At 42.6% G+C, this 8,264-nt stretch overlaps 1 long non-coding RNA gene across 7 annotated transcripts; it reads left to right on the top strand.

Moving 5' to 3' along the window:
- The first annotated feature begins 2,387 nt into the window (after positions 1-2,387).
- LOC109741497 (uncharacterized) lies at positions 2,388-7,633 on the top strand. 7 transcript variants are annotated; one of them, XR_006665492.2, is made up of 7 exons: positions 2,388-2,963; positions 3,170-3,192; positions 3,310-4,685; positions 5,416-5,571; positions 6,587-6,681; positions 6,767-7,069; positions 7,456-7,633. It is a non-coding gene; the product is annotated as an uncharacterized lncRNA (long non-coding RNA). The 7 variants fall into 7 exon arrangements; XR_006665493.2 differs by having other exon boundaries at positions 2,390-2,963; positions 3,310-4,243; XR_012187938.1 differs by having other exon boundaries at positions 2,391-2,963; positions 3,310-4,243; positions 6,767-7,022.
- Positions 7,634-8,264: the final 631 nt, after the last annotated feature.

Here is an 8,264-nt window from a genome sequence, read left to right on the forward strand (position 1 = left end):
AAAAAAATCCTACGAACACCCAAGATCTATCTAGGAGAAGCATAACAACGAGAGGGGAGAGCGTGTCTACGTACCCTCGTAGACCGAAAGCGGAAGTGTGTATAACGCGGTTGATGTAGTCAGACTCTTCGCAATCCGATCACAATCCAACCGATCTAGTGCCGAAGTTTAGCACACGTGCAGCTCCATGACGTCTACTCCTCCTTGATCCAGCAAGAGAAGGCGGAGAAGTAGATGGGATCACAACCAGCACAACGGCGTGGTGGTGATGATGGTGGTGGAGCAATGGCAGCGCTTCGCTAAGTGAAAAACCATGGACGAGAACTATGCCGGGAGGGAGAGACGGGGCAGCAGCCAAGACCAATGTGTTGGGGTGCCTTGCTGTGCCCCTCCCCTATACTTATATGCGTGGGAGGGCTGCGTTTCCAGCCCTACTCCTTATAGGAGTTGGCGCCAAGGGGGAGAGGACTTGGACTCCAAGTCCGGTCCGATTCCTACTAGGACTCCCCTTTTTTCCCTTTTCTAGCAACATGGGCTTTCGAGGACTTGGTGCGCCTAGCCCAATAAGGCCAGGGCACCTCCCCTCAACCCATGCCAGCCCTTGGAACATGGTGGACCCATTTGTGGACTTCCGGACCCCTCCGGAATCCTACGGAACCTTTTGGAAGCTTCCCGTTACAATGCCGACAAAACTGCACCTTATTCCGGAAAACAAAATATGACTTCCCATATATAAATCTTTACCTCTCGACCATTCCGAGACTCCTCATGACGCCCCGGATCTCATCCGGGACTCCAAACAACAGTCGGTTACCAATCATCAAATATCCCAATACTAGTCTAGCATCAACGAACGTTAAGCGTGCGACCCTGCGGGTTCGGGAATTGTGTAGTCATGACCGAGACCTCTCTCCGGTCAATAACCAATAGCAGGACCTGGATGCACATATCGATTCATACATATTCCACGAAGATCTTTTATCGGTTGAACCACGATGTCAAGGATTCGGTTAATGTTGTATGCAATTCCCTTTGTTCGGCGATATGTTACTTGCCCGAGATTCGATCGTCGGTATCTCCATACCTAGTACAATCTCGTTACCGGCAAGTCTCTTAACTCGTTCCGTAATACAAGATATCGTGACTAACTCATTAGCCACATTGCTTGCAAGCTCTTTACGATGTTGTATTACTAAGAGGGGTGCTACTTCTTGAGCTTGCGTTGTTTGTTCCTTGAAGAGGAAAGAGTGATGCAGCATAGTAGAGATAAGTATTTCCCTCTGTTTGAGAACCAAGGTATCAATCCAGTAGTAGACAACGCACAAATCACCGAATACCTGCACAAACAATCAAACAACTTGCACCCAACGCGATAAAGGGGTTGTCAATCCCTTCACGGTTACTTGCAAAAGTGAGATCTGATAGAGATAGATAAACGATAAAGTAAATAGTTTTGGTATTTTTTGGTTTATAGATCGGAAAGTAAAAGATTGCAGAATAGTAGATCGGAAACTTATATGATGGAAAATAGATCCGGGGGCCATAGGTTTCACTAGAGGCTTCTCTCAAGATAGAAAATAATACGGTGGGTGAACAAATTACTGCCGAACAATTGATAGAAAAGCGCAAAGTTATAATGATATCTAAGGCAATGATCATGAATATAGGCATCACGTCCGTGTCAAGTAGATCGAAACAATTCTGCATCTATTACTATTAGTCCACACATCGACCGCTATCCAACATGCATATAGAGTATTAAGTTCATAAAGAACGAAGTAACACATTAAGTAAGATGGCATGATATAGAGGAATTAACTCAAGCTATATGATGAAAACCCCATCTTTTTATGCTCGATGGCAACAATACAATATGTGCCTTGCTGCCCTTGCTGTCATTGGGAAAGGACACCGCAAGATTGAACCAAAAGCTAAGCACTTCCCCCATTGCAAGAAAAACCAATCTAGTTGGCCAAACCAAACCGATAGTTCGAAGAGAATTACAAAGATATCAAATCATGCATAAAAAATCAGAGAAGATTCAAATAATATTCATAGATAAACTAATCACAAATCCACAATTCATCGGATCTCGGCAAATACACCGCAAAAAAGTATTACATCGAATAGATCTCCATGAACATCGAGGAGAACATGGTATTGAACATATAAATCACGCTAGACAACCCGCCATTCTGAGGCATCCGCGCGCGCCACGCTCGTTGGACCCTTCGATTCTTTTCCTGTAGCTCTGTTTTGGCCGCTGGCATGAGGTCAACCGTTCGTTCTTTTGTACATACATGTTTTGTTTGAAAGTGGCTGTCGAATGGGCCTCTTGAGCCATGGGCCCAGTAATCAGTTGCTTTTTATCATGACTAAGGTGTACCTCGTTCTGGGTGGAGTGAGCTGAGCCTAGAAAATATCCGCACTGCCTCCTCTCCTTCCTCCCTCTCCTTTGCGCCGCCTTCCCAATCCCCTCCTCCCGCACGAACCCCGGCAGAGAGAGAAGATGAGAGAGAGAGAAGGAAGGAGAGGAGGGAGAAAGAGAGAGGGAAGAGGAGAGTGAGGTGTGGCGGCTGACGGGAGAGGGTCACCGGCCGGCGTCGGCCTGCGCCGGCGAGGTCGGGCGCGACCTGACGGTTGGCGGCGGCTCGACCCGTTCCTGGATCGGGAGCTGCGAGGAGGCTGGGGCTCGTGCGCGATGCACGGAAGGCTGCACCCCGCCTCCATCTCCACGCGTGCAGCAGCGACCCCGGGAGGAGCTTGAGTCGCAGCGGTGGTCCACGGCGCCATCGTCGGCAAGAGGAGCGTGGGCTGCAGAGACGGCCAGCTCCGTCCGGCTTTCGCGCTGCCGTCCATCCACCCGAGAGATCAGCCCCCACGTCCTTGCCTTCATCCTCTCTCGCTGTCACGCACACTCTCTCCTCGGTCCTCTCACACACGCGCTCGTGGCCGGATATTTGGTAATTTCTTTTCTGAGCATAAATAGATATCTTGCCCCCACATATTTGTTGTTTTGCCCAGCGGAAAGGTGGATCAAATATGGAAGACGTGAATTTTCAATAGTGTGAAAAGCAAGCGCTGGTCTTGTTGAAGTTGCATTGAATTTCTGTGATACCTAAGAAGTACTAATGCTCATATTTTGCAATTTTCTCTCCACATCTTTCAGACACGGGTTCTTGAGGAAAGCAGGTACTGCATTTTGTTTGTGTCAACTATACTGAATCTACAAAGCCTTTTTTGTCTGCCGAGAAATTCATACTCTGCATTAGTTGTAAAAGATGCTGATTTTGATCTTAACAATTGCAGGGATAGTATGGATAAATTTGCACAGTTTGGACAGCATCAGCGGGCAGAAGAGTTGTTCAAATAGTAGCAGATCACCAGCACGCGAACGACGAGATCCAGGTCACGGGCAATCCCCATTCAGGTAAGCTTGCCTTCCATTTGTGTTTTTTGTTTGATGAATTTTTTATGGTTTCTTTGATGAATTACTCATATGTGAGGACATTGCAGGTCATGCACACATTGAGTGAACAGATTCAGTTCCCTTTTTTTATCCCTTGGTAGTTCTCATTGAATCTTCAGTTATGAATATCGTTGCAATTAGCAAGCAACCCTGATGGCAGAAGCTAGTTAGATGCCTAGATTGATGTGTTCCGGTTCTATTCTATGCAGATTCTGCACTCCAATTAATTGTTTTTCCGTTGTTACCCGTATTCAATCAATATGGTTCGGTGTACTATTTTTAGCTTCATAGATGTAAGCACGCCTTTTCATTGTTTTAGAATGTTCAGAAGCGGTGCTCCCTCTAGCTCCCGTTACTGCTTAGCACCAGTTTTCGCTAGAGTAACTTCTTTTTTCCAATCACGAGTTTGCATGTCAGCATGATGTGCTTAATAAGACAGTCGTACACAAGCTCGAGGTTTGTTAGATGAATTTTGCTTATGTTGTGGCATGCACTTTAGTGACCTATAATTTTAAGTTGCAAACTATGCTAAAGATTTTACCTTTCCTGTTAAAGGTCTGCCACATAATCAGGTTGTATTTGTGTTCATTGGTGTGGATTTACAACTGTTAGTTCCTGACTCCTAAATCTGAAATTTATTTGGTCCCTCCATTTTTGTTCAAATCTATGTCAATAAGAAACTCCACAAGGAAATAGCAACCTTTGGGATCGACCGGGCGCGTCAGTTACTTGAAGGGGACAGCAAGACACATAGAAGAAATATAAAGCATCAAGGTAGCAACCCGTTGGTGATTTTTGGCTTATTTGCGACTAATTTGATAGTTAATGACATTTGGTTATGCAGTGGGAAAGGTAAAAATTAATGCAGCCAGTTTTTTTTACCGGAAAATCTGTCAGTTTATGTTCTCTTCTTGATGGTAGTTAATCCATCATACTACTATTATATATGTGCATAATCATATGTTGTAATTGCATCGGGAGGTGAAGAAACTCAAATTTGTAGCCACTGTCATGGTTGTATGCATGATTCGCTTAGCAATTGCAGAAGTCCTCCCAGTTCACGCTTTTGATTTATGATGGAGACATGTATTTGCCTTAGACGACGAGGCCATCGGCACAATTGCACAACATAGTTAGGCGTGAACAAGATGTGTTCTTTAGTTCTTCGCTTCTTCCTTCTAGGGATCGGTCCCAAATTCGCTGGCCTAACCTTCCGGTGAGCTCTTCCTCTGGCCTGTAGGTTCAACTAGCTCATCTCCACTAAATATTCATTATTCTGTTTCCTTTGTTATGTTTCCGTTGATCCTACTTTCTACTTTCTCAGGCTGATTTGGTAGTCTCGTCATACCTTGTTTTGTAATTTCTCTTTACTTATCTATAACCGTTGCCCTGATCACAAGTGCTCGTTTAGTGTTATGCACCAACTGTGATTGCAGCAGATTGATTAGTTAGCAAAGTCATATATTAGCATAGTTATTTCTCTAAATCAAGTACCATTCATTACGATGCCTGCACAAGCATCCATTTTTTCTGCTGTTCATTGAATGAATTAATAACGAAAGGGATTCGTTCTTGTTAGTACTTCAAGCTTGGGCCAGTAATTTGTTGTATTGCCAGGACAACAGAGCATGGGCTTCGTCTAGAGTCAACAAAATAAAAGTTTTTTTCAGAGTAATTTTCAGTTCACTGTTCGCTTCGACTTTTGTGACTTCTGATGTTTGGATCAAGGATTTCAAGATTTCCTATCTTTATTATTGATGATGGAAGATGGATCAGATTTATGCCTGTTCTAAACCATTTATTCTCTGTTTGGGCTGTAATTACTAAGTTCGCTTTCTTAGTAAAGAACTTAATAAAGCTTTGCTGCTCTGGACTATTTTGTCTTTTCTTGGATAAGATTATATTCTTTAGCTCGTGAGCTGACCTATTTGTGATTTGTACCTCAGTTGACGGGATATCTCATAACTGAAACCATGAACAACAAGTGCTTCGGTTCTGGTGGTTGCGATCCATTGCTTGAGGCGACATCGTGTGCAAGATTATCCTTGTGGAGGCCGCTGGCACGGTGGCACCCTCCTCGACCTGCTGATCCCATTACCCAGGTTAGCTTATTCCCCTTTCCTCATGCCTGATTCCTATTTTTGTGTTGCTCTGTTCGATTTGGAGTTTCCCCCATGTTCCATGAGATGCCTTGGCGATGGCTGAGGCCTCCATGTTAGAATGTGATTTATGTGGTGTTCACGGTGAGATAAAGTTTGAGGTCCATTTGATCTGTAGTTATTCTTCCAGCATATTTTGTGGCTCTCAAAAATTTAGATGACATCCCAAATTGGAACTGGGCGAGGTATGTCATGAACGACATTATATCAGTAGCACGGGCATTGGGCAACAAACTCACTGATGAGACAAAAGCCACCTTTTTCCTACAAACCTCGCTAGGCTACCCGCTATTCGGAGGCTCCCGCGTGCACTACCCTCTATCATGAATTATTTCCCCATTTCTCCTTGGTCTAAACTCTAAAAATCCACATAAGATTCCAGGAAGGTTTAGCTCAGCTAGATTTTGTCATGTATTTAAAACAAGTTCATGTACAATGTTTTATAAACAATTTAATTGAGGTAAATCAACGAGTCTCTATTTGGTTTAGCATGGATTTTTGGGGATTCAATCTTCGTCTTTGCTTGCTAGAATTTGCGTCAAGAAATCTGATAGATAGCTAAGCTAAAATTTGTATTGTTGCACCAATAGCAATTGTAATTTCTTTCTGACCTTCCCTCTTTGCTCAGTCTCTATTTAACAAATAATGTGATTGAGGTCAATCGATGAGTCTCTATTTCGTTTAGCATGGTTTTTCTGGGGATTCATTCTTCTTCTTTGCTAGCTGGAATTTGAGTCAAGAAATCTGATAGATAGCTAAGCTAAATTTTGTAATGTTGCACCAATAGCAATTGTAATTTCTTTCTCACCTTCCAGCTAAGCTCAGTCCCTATTTAATATGGTTCTATATTGGTTTCTTTAATCTGATACTTGTTTAAAGAGATCATTTTAAGTTTTGCTAATCACAAGTTGACATCAAAATTCCTTCGAGTCTCATTCAGTATGCTTTCTTACTATAGTGCCTAATTAAGTGACAAGAAGGCAAAAACAAAGCTGAAGCATCAGAATGTGCCGTCGATCAATATTTTAGTTAATAAACCATGAAATGGAAAAGGTAAGTTTGCTCTCTCCAAGAAACATCATATCTTAAACCATGTTCACACGCGCCATCTAAACCTATGTGATGCCTCTTTGTTCAGTTTTGATGAGGTGTGTACAGAGAAAAGGCAGCATAAAGTTGGTCCAAAGAAAATAGTGAATATTAACCTGGGAAGGGTGTGAAAATTGAGCTGCAAGGAAAACTGGAGCATCTTTTCTCTTTTTCTCTCATGAAAATTTATATACAATGAGAAAGTTCATGTTAGCATGTGGCATACATCATGAGGGAAGCTGCACTGAATGAGAAGGGAAATCCGAAACTGCATGTCGAACCTTCATCACTGCATTCGCGCCAAAGTGAGCTCAAATGAACCATGGACTATCAGTCAGTATAATATCCATAGGTATATCATGAACCGTGTAACCAAAACTATTATAACATTTCCAAGATGCGCTATAACTTTATGAATCATAATTTGGCAACTGAAGAGTGGACAAGAAAAAAAAAACTCTTTAGTTTAGTTAGTTTGAAGCCAAATTCTAATCATACAACTGAACCCGAAAAGATTCTATGGGGTCCAGCTCCTAATGATTGATGATGTACAATGTGTCTAATTCCAGTTCAAACGTCTTTCACTTGATTGGCTTGACCTCTTATTACTATCTTGCATATTATTAGATGGTATTAGTAGTGAGTCGAGCATCAATTTTTTCTAAGTTTTTTTCTTTCAAAATTCATCTTTCTTTGTGCTAAATGTTCTTTCTTACTAAACCATCACTCCAATTGTAGGTTGCCTGTTGCGCCTAAAGGTTGGATATATGGTGATATGGTAATGCCGATTTGGGAGATTTGGGAAAGCAGGTGTACGGTGTGTGTAAATTAAGAAAACAATTTATAATTTGTGATGTGATCACTGCATTTTAATTTAGTATATGCGATCCCCTCAAGTAGGGAAGTATTGAATGCACCTCTCTGGCAAGTGCACACATAAGGGTACCATTTTTTACTTAATCGATTTCAAAACAAGGCATGAGATTGACATACAATCTTTTATTGCATCGTGTAAATATATGTGGTGTGAGGGGAAGGTGAAATGTGGAGCCCATATTTTAAAGTGATGGCCGAGGTGACAATGCAGCCATTATTTGGGCAAGTATTCTTAAAACAGGAATTGCATGCAGTTTAATGACTATATGGTTGGTGAATCACTGTCAGTATACTGGATCTAGCAACTGGTGAGATCATGGTAATGTAGGTGACTGATGTTAGCAAAGTTTAAATTGATTACCCCTGGGACGACGATCTCCATCTCATTATTGTGGACGTCGTGGTTCAGTACTGGGGTGCCTGGGGGCAACTCTCTTCCACCATGTATGTTGAATGTATTCCATCTAAAACAACGTTAAGTGGAGCAGGTAAGACAATGATGGCTGCGTGGTTGGTTGACGTCTGGCCGATGCCATGTATTGCTGGATTGACGAGCTTCTTTGAGCTTCTTTGAGCTCTGCGGTGGGTGCATCGACCCTATCTACTTCTGTCAAAGTCGGTAACTAAAGCAGTAAGTTAAACTTGAGGGGAAGCTCCAGCCAACAACAATA

Source organism: Aegilops tauschii, chromosome 6 (genome assembly GCF_002575655.3).
Source record: "Aegilops tauschii subsp. strangulata cultivar AL8/78 chromosome 6, Aet v6.0, whole genome shotgun sequence".
NCBI classification, from domain to species: Eukaryota; Viridiplantae; Streptophyta; class Magnoliopsida; order Poales; family Poaceae; genus Aegilops; species Aegilops tauschii.